Raw genomic sequence first — 14,535 nt, 5'->3', positions numbered from 1 at the left:
TGGCCCTCAATTAGTGGTGCATCAGAATGAACAGATTTCATCTCAGAGTCAATGGCATTAATGAACAGGGAAAAAAGTAGCGGGGCAAGAACACAGCCTTGTCTGATACCTGATTTGACCTTGATGTCATTAGTGCATTCCCCCCCTTGACCAAATCGAATCTGAGCTGATAATTGGGAATACAATCTGGCCAGAAAATTAATGATGGCAGTTGGGGCCCCTAGTTCTAATAGTGTAGACCACAATAACTCATGGTCCACCAGGTCGAATGCGCTAGACAGGTCCGCAAAGCAAAGAAACAGCGAACCAGGCTTGGCCCGTGTATATTTGCCTATGATCAGGTCCAGATTAATGCACTGTTCGATAGTACCAAGGCCCTTGCGAAACCCGTACTGGCAATCTGCTAAGATTCCATTGTCCTCGGCCCACTCCTCTAGGCGCTCCAAAAGCACTCTACTCATTATTTTCAGGGATGAGTCCAAAAGGGAGATGGGTCGATAGTTCTTAGCCTCGCATCTGTCTCCCTTCTTGTATATAGGGATAATTACGGACTCACCCCAGGTAGAGGGGATGCTTTCCATGACTGCCGCCTTAAAAACTTTAGTCAAAAAAGGAGCCCATAGCGTTGCATCAGCTTTATACAAATCAACAGGCACCCCATCTGGCCCCGGAGCCTTCCCTCCCTTGCTATTGCATATGGCTCTCTCCACCTCTTTGACTGTGATATCTGATTGTAGTTTTTGGCTACATACTTCAGGCCCAGAGCATGAGACTACATCCCCCCGGGGTTAAAAATGCCAGAAAAATGCAAAACCAAACTTTCCTCGCTAACCTGGGCTGTTAATACGGGGAATTCCTCCATTTTAATAAAGGGGCTATTCACAGTATAGAGAACAAACGTAGGGAGGGTCAAATAGGGCTATATTTAACGACCAAAACCACTTATGCCCTAAGAGAGACTATCAATAAACAAAAAAGTGGCCTGGTCAGAAACCTATGAGTGTGCCGCAACTGAACTAGTGCCCCAGGACCATTAGTAGCACTAGAAGTGATAACCCAGGTCTGTTGAGAAAAATTCCCATCAGCCCACCCATGTGGTGGAATATCGTCATGTGGGAGATGTCACCAATCCAATTCTCAAGCAGTGCACCTAGTCATGGTGCAGAGATGGATTGACATGGTGTAAATACAGACCACTGGGCTTCACTGGTGATGCTAATGGGGTGCAGTGCAAAAGAATAAGTGAGAAACGTGAAAGTAAAATTGACTCAAAGGGCCAAAATTAATTTTAATCAGTATGGCGCTCGGGTCAAGATTAAAATTTGCCAAAATAGTTTGAAATAATAACTATATGTGGGCAACGTGAGTGGAGGTCGACATGTTTCAGCTGTATAGACTGTTGGTCTCAGCTTTCTTCAGGACCATTTAAGAAACTGCGACTGCAAATCAAAAATTAGTGATACACGCTAATGTACATTGGATAAGTCCTACCAGTTCCTCTGAGCCCAGATGAATATTGTAGGAAGTCCAGAACTTTATGTATCTCCTGAGGAAGAGACATAAGCGTGAATCAAAAACCGTGTAGTGCACAACAGATCTTAGGAAAACAAGCACAAATTGCTAAGCACACAAACAGGGCGATGGAGACAATCTCTCCCCGCTAATTATACTAGTATATTTTAATCAGTGTATAAAATAGTGTATAAAATCACACATATGGGAATGGATGTGGTAACTTACCCAGCATTATGTGGGAATACGCCTCACCTCACCCGGAACCCACTCGGGAAAAAGGGAGGCCCCGCTCTAGTTAAGGAGGGAAATGGACAAAAAAGTGCCTTTGAAAAGTAGCAAAGGGACTAACAAACAAGACAAATAAAGACTACAAGGATAACATCTTGATGAGCAAGATGGACAAGTTCAAGAAAGATTTAGATCGCTTTTCTATGGAGAAAACTTATCCATACACTAGCGACAACTATGTAGCCCCCAGCTTTAATAGCAGAGGCAGACAGTATGGATCAAACTACTCATCTTCTGGTTCCGACACTTACTCTAGTGATTCAGAGGCACCCAGCACGTCTGGAGCTCCCCAGAGAGGGGCTGGGTCTCAACAACGACCATTCAAGAGGGGTGGTCGACAGAGAGGTGCCATGTACAATCAACACCCAGGCAATTACCAACATCCTGGTCCTTGGTGGCCACCAGGCCCATGGGGTTTTCAGCCACATCCGCCACCAATGAATCCATACACTCCTTTTCCCCAGTTTTTCCCTAACCAGCCTTTTTTAGGGCGCGGCCGGGGCCAGAACAGGGGAAGAAGAAAAGGACCACAAACTGTCCACTGGGAAGCCGAACAGACGTTCCCCAACACTCGGAGCAGGAGAGCAGCTCAAGAGAACAACAGCTCGGAGACGACAGGAGTCTAGTTGTAAATCTCAGCTCTCGTACTCTTACTCCGGTCGAGCAGTCAGTCTTGGAGAGAGGTCTGGGCTTTGTGCCAACTAATGAAGGAGACCCATTTCTTCTAAGAACGGAACTTGAGAAATTCTTCCGTAAAGTGCGCCTTCACTTTTTCTTTAAGGATAGAACTGATGACTCTCAATCAGGTGATGACACTATTAAGAATACAGGACTAAGTCCTCCTTCCACTTTTACTCCTTTGAGTCATCAAGTTCCTTCCCTCGTCAATACCTTTGAACAAGCGGTCAGACACGATATTTCGCAGCTGCAAAATACCGAACGGAATACGTTCCACAATTTCTCAAAATTTGAACAGCAGGCGGTGAAAAATCTCTCACTAGATCCGTCCATCATCATAAAACCGGCGGACAAAGGGGGAGCCACTGTTGTTATGGACCTGGAACAGTACCGTCAGGAATGCCTCAGACAGCTGGACAACGACAAATTCTATCGCCGTCTAACATCAGACCCTACTCAAAGTTTACTTACTGAAATCAAAACTTTGGTGGACGAAGGGCATATAGAGGGGTGGATCACACCTCAGGAAGCTAGATTCCTTGTAACAGAGAAACCCACTATCCCTGGTTTCTATTGTCTCCCCAAGATCCACAAGGCCACGAGACCACCACCAGGCCGTCCCATCATCTCAGGGATTGGTTCCATTTTGGAACCACTCTCCACTTTTGTAGATCATTTTCTTAGACCTCTAGTTAAGAAAATGTCCACGTATCTGGAGGACACAGCTGATGTCCTCAGGTTACTACCATCTATTGAGTACAACGTGGAAACTGACCTCATGGTCAGTTTTGATGTAGAATCACTCTACACCTGTATTCCACAACAGGATACGTTGGATACAGTTAGAGGTCTTCTGTCAATGGAAGATCTGGACAGTATAACCCCAGTCAACTTTATTCTATCTCTTGCAGAACTGGCAATTAAGCAGAACTATTTCAAATTTGAAGAACAACTGTTTCTACAGATCTCCGGGACCTCCATGGGGAGTGTCTTTGCCCCGAGTCTGGCAAATCTTTATGTACACCAAATGGAACAGACTCATATCCTCAACCATAGCAACCCATTCTCTAAACACCTGGTGCTATGGAAGAGGTATATAGACGACGTCCTGGTAGTGTGGCGAGGCTCTATCCCTGAAGTACAGGCTTTCCATACTTGGCTCAATGGATGCAATCCTCATCTTAAGTTCACGCTTGAGTACAGTCATGTGAGACTCCCCTTCCTTGACCTATCTATCTTCCCCGAGGATGGAAGTCTCCGCAGTGAGTTGTTTACCAAACCTATGGCAAGAAACTCACTCTTGTCATTTGACAGTCATCACCCACGCTCCCTAAGGGAGAACCTTCCGGTGGGCCAGTTCCTCCGGGTTAGGAGGAATTGTTCATCCAGAGAACTTTTCAACAAACATGCAATCACACTAGCCACTCACCTAGAGGAACGCTATTACCCTAAGCATCTTGTGAATAAAGCATGGAAACGTGCCTCGAATAACAACCGCGAGGCACTGATTGAAAAACGCCCATCTAAACCACCAATGGAGCGCCTGACATTTGTTAGTACGTTCAGTACTATGTCTAACTCTGTCCAGAAAATGGTTCGCAAACACTGGACGATTTTGAACAGTACTGGGGCGAACCTTCCATTACCTCTGTTTTCATTTAAAAGGGCACCTAGTCTTCGAGACACCCTTGTCCACACAAGACCCAGGACTACCAAGACTGACGGCTCAACAACCCTATGGAACCTTCCTCCAGTCTCTGGTCACTACCCCTGTGGGTCATGTAGTGTCTGCCCCCAGACTGAGAAAACCACAACAGTCGACATAGGGACTGGGAGGACATGGTTGCTCAAGAAGCATACTAATTGTAACACCGACAACGCCATCTATATGATAACGTGTCCCTGTTCCCTTAGATATGTTGGCTATACCAGCCGCAAGATTAAAATAAGAATAGGGGAGCATAAAAGCACCATTAGGTGTCGCAAACAGGCTACCAAATTAACAAACCACTTTCTGGAGCAAGGACACACTGCTGATGAAATGAAATGGGTCATTTTAGAACGGCCATTCATTCCGTCCCACATCAGTGACGTGGCCAAATTTCTGTTCAGGAAGGAGCAGAAATGGATTTTTCTTTTGAAAAGCCACATGCAAGGTTTAAATGATGACATACCTTGGACATCGCTGTAATCCAACTAGTCCTGAGTTTTTGTCATCTGTCTTCTACATTGACTCATCCTGCTGTCATATTTGAGGTCTTTTAAGATACTCAGACCAAATTAAGGCATCCTGTGTCTGATACAGTATTTCACACAAATAATTGCTTATTTTCAGCACATATAGTCCTATTGTCACCACCTATAGACATTAGGGATATATGCACTGTCGCTTTTATTATTTTTTGATTCAATTCACACATCAATACTTAATTTTTCCTATAATGGTAATAGGGATTATAAATGAAGCACATATGATCCCCTTACATTATTTCAGCGCATGTACTCGGAATTAACTATATTTGTGTGCCTTTGATACAGCTGTGTGTTTGTTTTACAAAAGTGACGCTCCTTCCTCTTCGTGGTGGCACACACCGGCAATGTGATCACCACTGGATGTGTTTTAACATCGGCGCATGCGCAGTACACCCTGGCGCATGCGCATATAGATACACATGGCTCAGAGCACGCGCATGCGCATTGCGGACGAAGTGCCGTGCGCATGCGCGTTGCAGTTTCACTGCTCACGCGTCGCACTACCGGGATGCCTAGCGCATGCGCACTATAGCGCGGGCATCCCGTTTACGAAGCAGACGCGATGGATAATAGAAACAGCTGCAGCCCATTACCCAATTAACCAGGGTATAAATAGACATGTGCGCCTTGCGTCGGTACCTCCGTTCCTTCTCGGACGTCAGCATCGAGGTACCGACGGACAGGTAGGGCACCACACTATCTTTTACTACTCCTATAGGGCGAGTCACTCCAGCACTAGTAAGAGTCCCTTAGGGAGTGGCTTTGCCTACCTTAAGTCTTTAGCTATTTGCCCAATGCTTGGTTACTGATAGCGCCAGTGTCTCCTTTAATCATCTTATCGCTAGCCTTAGTCCTCCAAGGAGTGGCCCTTCCCTCCTACTTTGGATTAATTAACTCTTGCAGAGTCTTTTAGTCATTTTCCTTATACTTGGTTGAGTCTTTTTTCTGTTTAAAGCTAGGTTTTGTTAAGAATGATTTTGGAAATGGTAGCTATTATTGTTGTTAGTCCCTTTGCTACTTTTCAAAGGCACTTTTTTGTCCATTTCCCTCCTTAACTAGAGCGGGGCCTCCCTTTTTCCCGAGTGGGTTCCGGGTGAGGTGAGGCGTATTCCCACATAATGCTGGGTAAGTTACCACATCCATTCCCATATGTGTGATTTTATACACTATTTTATACACTGATTAAAATATACTAGTATAATTAGCGGGGAGAGATTGTCTCCATCGCCCTGTTTGTGTGCTTAGCATCTTGTGCTTGTTTTCCTAAGATCTGTTGTGCACTACACGGTTTTTGATTCACGCTTATGTCTCTTCCTCAGGAGATACATAAAGTTCTGGACTTCCTACAATATTCATCTGGGCTCAGAGGAACTGGTAGGACTTATCCAATGTACATTAGCGTGTATCACTAATTTTTGATTTGCAGTCGCAGTTTCTTAAATGGTCCTGAAGAAAGCTGAGACCAACAGTCTATACAGCTGAAACATGTCGACCTCCACTCACGTTGCCCACATATAGTTATTATTTCAAACTATTTTGGCAAATTTTAATCTTGACCCGAGCGCCATACTGATTAAAATTAATTTTGGCCCTTTGAGTCAATTTTACTTTCACGTTTCTCACTTATTCTTTTGCACTGCACCCCATTAGCATCACCAGTGAAGCCCAGTGGTCTGTATTTACACCATGTCAATCCATCTCTGCACCATGACTAGGTGCACTGCTTGAGAATTGGATTGGTGACATCTCCCACATGACGATATTCCACCACATGGGTGGGCTGATGGGAATTTTTCTCAACAGACCTGGGTTATCACTTCTAGTGCTACTAATGGTCCTGGGGCACTAGTTCAGTTGCGGCACACTCATAGGTTTCTGACCAGGCCACTTTTTTGTTTATTGCTATTCACAGTATCCCAGAAGAGCTTACTATCAGGAAGCTCTGCCGCCTTAGTGAGATTGTCCCAGGTTTCCTCACGAAGCTCTTGCTTCCTACGTTTCAAATGGGTTTTATAGTTTGCCCTGAGATTTGTGATAGCTCCCTTGTCCCTAGTGCTACTTGTTAAAGCTTTCTTTAAATCTTGTAGGGACTTGGTGCAGGCTCCATCAAACTACCCCACGTTGTCCCTCTTTCTACTGGTCTTGGTAATTGTTAATATCTTTTTAGTTGACTCGTTAATCTTCTTAAAACCAGCAAGGATGCATGCAGAGTCTGCATTAGCATCTAAACAACTCTGCAGCTCCTGTAAGCTTGCCGCCACAATCTTAATCAGCAGCCTCTCTGAATTGTCACTGCACCGCTTAATCCTAAAACCATTCGGCCTACAAGGGGTTATTTCGGCAACGGTTCTTCGGGGTGCTTGATCCTTCAAACCCCAAATGTAAATGCACATGGTGATACAATTGTGGTCGCTATAGGCCGGGTCTAGACTAATAGGAACATCACAGTGGATACTAATATTCTCTGAAATCAACACATGATCAATGAGAGTGGCTGAATTCCTACCAGTAAAAGTCGGAACGGGATTACCATCGCTATCTTTTGCAGGCTGATATATTAGCAATTCAAATTTAAGCAGGAGTGAGTTAAGTGACTCTCCGTGTGGTGTATGTATGAAGTGAGCACAATCCTCCCCTCTAGCACCATCAAATCCACAGACATTCGTGAAGGAGAAGGGGCACAAAGAAATGTTAAAGTCCCCCCCCCCCCCAAATAATATCAAACGGACCGAGTGTCACGATTTAGGCATATTCAGTGAAACTACAGGTCCCAGAATGCTTGAGTGCAGTCTGTTCTCCTTTTCTGCTACTTTCCTTTTCCCAGATTACTATATCTATTTCCTTCCTGAAGCCCTCAGTGCTTGTCACCTGTAGTGTGGCCTTTTCCGTCTGCAACCGAACCTGGAACCTTGCAAAGGATTTCGAGTTACCACGTTTTTGGGATTTCTGATCTTCTCCTGATCCGCGCGGTAGAGCCGCGCTCTGAGGTTACGTCTTGATTCCTGAATACATTCGGCATGTGTTGACCTTTGAACAGCGCTGGGAGCCTGAGTCAGCTGCACGCTGGCATTGTGGAAATAGACTCAATCCTGGTTCTTTTGTTCATCGAGTAATCTCATTTTATCGGACCTGAGGCTAGCAGAGAGTTAGCATTGGGAGAGTGCCTTTTACTCTTCTAGTTTTTGTTAGTTTTGGCAATTATCCAAACATTTTGATTTCCGCGGAGCTGTTGAGAGGCTGTTGAGAGGCTCTGATTTGTTTCCTGGAGAACTCTATGACAAGGCCATTACATATTATGTGGAAGATCCAGAGATCATATTACCAGAAGATAAGTAGTGTTCTCAATTGACTGAAAGATATTACAGAGACTGTATCCTTATCTTTCTGGAACTGGGGTTCTTGGGCAGTTCTTGGGCAGTTCCCTTTTTCTTTTGCTATTTTCTTTATTTTTTCCTATTTTGCCCTTTTCTGATGGGATGATTGTGGAAGCCATGTTAAGTAAGTGTAATTCGAAATTATTTATTATATATTTAGATGTGATAGTGTACTCCAGGAAAGAGTGTGATTTTCATGTCCTTGTGTCTCTGTGCAGGAACCAGCATTCAGATCCAACGCTTGGCGTTTCTCCTGCTGTCGAGCCCTGTAGATGGTTTATGGCTGCCAGTCCTTTATGTTTTATTTATCCACTTTTCCCCTTCCCTGGATAGGGTCCTCTTAGGCGAGTGTTATACTTAGACTCACTTGGGGTGCTGTGTCTAGGGAGGAGAGAAACTAACAACTACATCGCTCCTGCTGTATCTGATGCTTAGGGTTAGTCAATCTGTATTATTTTGTGACAGAGTGACAAGCCCACGTTCTACTACGGCCTGAGCGATGGAGACTGAAACGGTCCTGACATCTATGCTAGAAGCCCTTAACGCATTAAGAGTGGAGGTAGATGCAGTAAGAGGCGAGAATCATGAGATGAGGAATGAAATGAGTACCCTCCGTCATGAGGTAGCGGGAATAGCAACATCCAGTCCCACTAGTTCTAGAGGAGCCCATTACATCAGGGAAGCCACGTTATCTCCTCCAATGCAGACACAAACCTCCATCACACAGGGAGTTCAAGGTCCTTCCACCATTCAAGTTATACAACCAGTGCAATTATCATTGGCACCCCCAGAAAGGTTTTTAGGGGATCCTAAGAAATTCAGTACATTTTAGGGCAGTGTAGGTTGCATTTCATGTGCAAACCTGCTCTCTTTCATGATGATCATTCCAAGACGGCATTTATGTTGTCATATTTAGGGGGTAACGCGGCTAGCTGGTCATTTCCTCTGATTGAAAGGAATGATCCAGTATTGAATAACTTCGAGGAATTTTGTGAAGAAATGCGTAAGCTCTTTGATCGTAAAGCTCACATGCTATCTTTCGACAGAGAGCTGGTTACGCTTAAACAGGGATCACAAGACTTGTTGTCCTATATAACTAACTTTAACCGTCTTGTTGTTGAAACTGATTGGCCATCTAAAAAGAGAGTTTCCTTGTTCCATCAAGGATTAAAAGGGGAATTGAAGGACGTCCTGGCTCAGGTGGTGACTCTGCCTACTACGTGTGAGGAGCTAATAGACCTCACTGTTCAACTGGATCATAGACTGCAAGAACGTAAAGGCGATAAATACCGATACGAACTCCGTTTTCCAACATCTAAACCGAGAGCAGCATCGGAAAGTGCTCCTACCTCGGATACCACAGAACCCATGCAAATTGGAGGAATAAAGGGCCCCTTGAGTCCGGAAGAGCGTACCCGCAGACGCAATCAGAAACTCTGCATGTATTGCGGTAAACCTGGGCACTTCATCAAGGATTGTAGAGCAAAAAGTAAAGGTGCCAGAAATCTTCCTGCGGTAGAATATCCTGTCAATGCTTCGGGAAACGAGAATGCTCAAGCGAGTCCAAGACCTCTTGCTTGAGCCATGGTATAGAAAAAGAGGTCTACCATGCTTTAGCAAACACGATGCAACCGGCTGTGCCCCATATGAATTTATGTGTTACCATAAAATGGTCAGGGGAAACACCCGTGATGGTACATGCAATGCTGGATAGTGGAGCTACGGGCAATTTTATAGAACTTCAATATGCCAAAAGATTGGGAGTTTCGTGTATCCAGAAAGAAACCCCTGGAGCTGTGAAGGCGGTAGATGGGTCTGATTTAACATCCGGGCCGGTATGTTATCACACACGTCAGTTGGTTATGCAAGTAGGACAAAATCATTACGAACTTATTTCTTTTGATTTATTGATGCTCCTCAGTTTAAGTTAATCTTGGGGATGCCGTGGTTAACGCTGCATGATCCTGTAGTGAAATGGGCTGCTCGTACCATCATCTTAAGCTCGGATTACTGTGCTGACCATTGTACCCTTCCCTGCATGCATGAGGAAATACGGATGGAAACCCCTGCAAGTACTCTGGCAAGTGGAGGAAGGTCCTTGAGTGTGAACGCTATCTCTAACCTTCCTGAGGTCTATGGGAGGTACCAGGATGTCTTCAATGAGAAAGAAGCCAGCAGGTTACCCCTTCACAGGGATTATGACTGCATGATAGAACTGTGTTAGACCTGACATCATTGGCTTGAGTCTCTCCTCCATTTTTTCTGTTTGCCTCCACTGTTTTACGATGTTTTGCTGGTATATGCTTTGGGTGCGGTGTCACTGCTGATCAGTGTCACGGCGCAAGTGCTCCCTATGTTAAATTGATGTATCTATTGTATTCATGTTTGGCTTATTTGGTTTACTGTCAGTCCCTAGTCTAGTGCACCAGGAGTGCCGGGGCTTGTAAATACAAATACCGCTCGTGGGCTTGCAGCACGTGTTGTGCCACCCACAGGAGCGGCCTCGTAAAAGAATGTCTACGGGTCGGTCATTGCGAGACCCACGTCACGCAGGCTGTGCAAGTATACCTACTTGCCAGCCCCTCAAACCTTCCCTTGACTTCATGTTAGTCACCCCTATGGTAGGCCCGCGGGCAGGGTGCATTGTAAGTATAAGGTAGGACACGCCTGACCAAGTTGGCATGTCCTGATAGTGAAGTACCGCCATCTTCGTTCTTCACTATTGCGAGGTAGCCTGCTCTCCATTAGTTAGAATGGGCCGCCGGGATTATTAATGCTATGATCCTAGCTGGCTCGGGGAGCATGGTGCAATGTCGAGTTTGGTATTCCTGAACTCGGGGTTTAATTACGCATCCATTGGTGTGGATGGTTTTTGGACTCTGGGTTCGAAAATAGCACTTTTAGAAAGTGTCTATTTTCCTGTCTAACCATTGCTGGTTTCTGCTGGTCTTGCGTGTGTGTGACAGGAGCTGGGTGGCTCCACAGGTCTGGATGAGTCAGGGTGGGATGAGTGGGACATTACGTTGAGAGTAGGGGGAGAGTAGTTGTTGATAGCCTGCCCGGCCTGATACAATGCCGGCTCCACCTCCTGCCAAGCGGCTGATGGCTCTGCGCCTGCCATGGACGATCCTAGCCCCACCTCCTGCCAGGAGGCCGATAGCTCTGCTCCTGCCAGTGTCAATGCTGGCTCCACCTCCTGCTGGGCGTCTGAGGACCCAGCCCTGCTCAGTGAATAGGCCAGGTGCTTCTGCCTGGCTCCACCCACAACAGACCCAGGATGTTGGGAAATCCCCGGCATGGACAAAGGGATCAAAGCCGAAAAGGGGTATAAGAGAAGGACCCCTGAACTAAGAAATCAGATCACTTCTGACAAGGAACCCTGTAACCAAGGACAAGAGGCCTGCTGATCTAAGGACTGCCTACCCCTTCTGCCAGTGTGCTGTTGTTGGGGGAATCCTGCAGTGCTTCTTTATTTTTGCCAAGGAACCAGGAGAGAGGAACTAGGTGTGTACTCTCACGCTTGCTAAGAAAATCTCCAAGGACTGGAAGAGTGCCAGTCTCCTGCTGAAGTCACAGGGCTAAAAGACTTCATCTGCTAAAAGTGCTACTTGCTGGAATCGTGAATCCAGCACCTCTGAAAGAACCAGCAATCTCGACGCCGACGGACGTCGCTGAATCCAGCTCGACGCAGTGGGTAACGGCCCCAGTGTCCCGCTTCCTCGACGACCGGCCGCCGGGCCCGACCGACGCCAGCAGCAACGCCAGTGAGTGGGAGTACGGCTCTAGCTCCAGAGGACCTCGTGTCTGCACCGCTGCTGATCGCATCAACTGTGTGCCCTCTCGACGCCGTGAGCGCTGCTCACTCTGTGCAACCGCACCATCGACGACGCCTGCTGAGGCCTGATCGACACCGAAGACGCGACGCCGGATTGCTCGACGCCGCTGATCATCGTGTGCTTCATTTTCCTAAAGGTACTGTGTTGTTGGGGGTCCGTGTGACTCCGGGCTCGACGTAGCGCTCCTCGCGGTCGACGCCGAACCTTTGGATTAACTTTGCCTCGACGTCGTGTAGCCCCCGTGTGGGTTACCTTGTTGCTAAGAACTGTATTGCCAAGAAGAAGATTTGCTTGATACGAAATACTTTGTGCTAAAGAAGAACCTACCTTTGAACTATCCCTTTTTCCTTCCCAGAGTATTTATTACGATTGTGTACAGTTTTGTCGTTATTTGGTCTTGTGCTAAGCCTTATATAAAAATACTTATTTTTATAATACTACTGTGTCGTGTCTATTTGTAGTGCATTCACTTTATTACTGTATGTGGTCATAATTGCTTAACACACAGCCTCTGAGATAAGCCTGTCTGCTCTGCCAAGCTACCAAGGGGGTGAGCAGGGGTTATCGAAGGGTGTGATCCCCTTGCCCTGACTAGAAAAGGTGTGTCCCTATTTGTCAGAAGTGTATACCTCTGCCAACTAGAGACAGCCGGTTCTAAAAAACTGGAACCAGGGGCCAGTATTCCGCGTAGCAGGATATATGCCCTCACAGAGGCGGAGAACATCTATCTTCAGCAGTACTTGAGGAAACTCTTAGAATCCGGATTCATACGTCCCTCTACGTCCCCAGCCTCGTCACCTCTGTTCTTCATTCCGAAAAAGGAAGGGGGTTTGCGCTCATGCATAGATTACAGAGCCATCAATAGGGTAACCAGAAAGAACAGGTACCCTCTCCCTTTAATACCCGTTCTTGTGGACCAACTGAAGGATGCAAAAATATTTACCAAGCTTGACCTGCGGGCTGCGTATTATCTTGTGAGGGTCCGCCGTGGGGGTTAATGGAAGACCGCTTTCCGCTCGAAATACGGGCTCTACGAGTACCAAGTCATGCCTTTTGGCCTGTGCAATGCCCCTGCAGCATTTCAATTCTTCATGGATGAGGTGTTAAGGGGCTTGCTGGATGTTTCATGCATCGTCTATATTGATGATATTCTCATTTACTCTGCCACACGGGAAGACCATGTTAGGCATGTGATGGAAGTGCTGGAAAGACTGCAACAACATGAATTATTCGCCAAATTGGAGAAATGCCTCTTCCACACCTCAGAAGTGGAATTTCTTGGTTACATCATCGGTCCGAATGGGCTACAGATGGACCACAAGAAGATTCAAGCCATTATCCAATGGGAATCTCCTTCCTGTGTGAAAGCTTTGCAGAGCTGCCTAGGCTTTGCAAACTTTTATCGTCGATTCATTAAAGATTTCTCCAGAATCATCCAACCCTTAACTCATCTAGTGAAGAAAGGAGCGATCTTCAAGTGGACGGATCCTGCTGAGGGGGCTTTCCAGGCTTTGAAAGCCAGTTTTACTACTGCCCTCATCTTACGCCACCCAGATGCCAGTCTACCATTCGTGATGGAATCTGATGCCGCACATTATGCTATTGGAGGCATTCTATCGCAAAGGAATCCGGACACTGGCCAACTCCATCCCGTAGCCTACTTCTCTAGGAAATTGTCCTCCAGTGAGATAAACTACAGCATCACGGACAAGGAGTTGTTGGCCATAAAGCGAGCGTGTGAGGAATGGCGACATCATCTTTTGGGGGCCAGACACACTGTTGAAATCTTTACTGACCACCGTAATCTCCTTTTCTTGAAGAGTGCGAAGGCGTTAACACCTCGCCAGTTACGGTGGTCCGTGTTTTTCTCAGATTTTGATTTTGTGATAAAGTACCGTCCAGGCCCACAAAACGGCAAAGCAGATGCCTTATCAAGACCGGAATCGGTATTACGGGATCAACCTTCAGAAGTAGAAGATCCTCCCTTCTTGCTTAACAAGGCATCATTCAGTCCGTCTGTATCAGCAATTACATGTCCCTCAGAATTCTTGAGACAAGTTGAAGAGAAAAGTGACATGGTGGATGCACAATCTTGGATAGCCAAAGAACCCTTACAGAGGATATCGAGAGGCAAGCTCCTCTTCAAAGACAAACAGTTGTATCTTCCTGAGCATGCATTACAGATTCAAGTTCTGCAATGGACACATGATTCCTCCTTGAGTGGACACCCAGGAATACACAAAACGTTACAGACCACATCTAGATACTTTTGGTGGGAAACGATACGGAAAGACATTGAAGAGTACGTAGCCAGATGTCCCATATGCATTCTAGCTAAAGCACAGCACCAAAGGAGTAGTGGATTGCTACGTTCTATACCGATACCGCCAGCTCCATGGCACACGGTATCAATGGACTTCATTGTAGAAATGCCTCTCAGTTTCGGCAACAACACTATTCTAGTGGTTGTAGATCATCTCACCAAGATGGGTCATTTCATTGCACTGACCAAGTTACCCACGTCAGGAGAACTGGCCATAGTCTTTTTGCAACATGTGGTACGTTTGCATGAGATTCCCTCTGTTCTTATT

Source organism: Lissotriton vulgaris, chromosome 9, assembly GCF_964263255.1.
Source record: "Lissotriton vulgaris chromosome 9, aLisVul1.2, whole genome shotgun sequence".
In the NCBI taxonomy this organism is placed as follows: Eukaryota; Metazoa; Chordata; class Amphibia; order Caudata; family Salamandridae; genus Lissotriton; species Lissotriton vulgaris.
The sequence above is the reverse complement of the archived record's forward strand: the minus strand, read 5'-3'. Positions refer to the sequence as shown.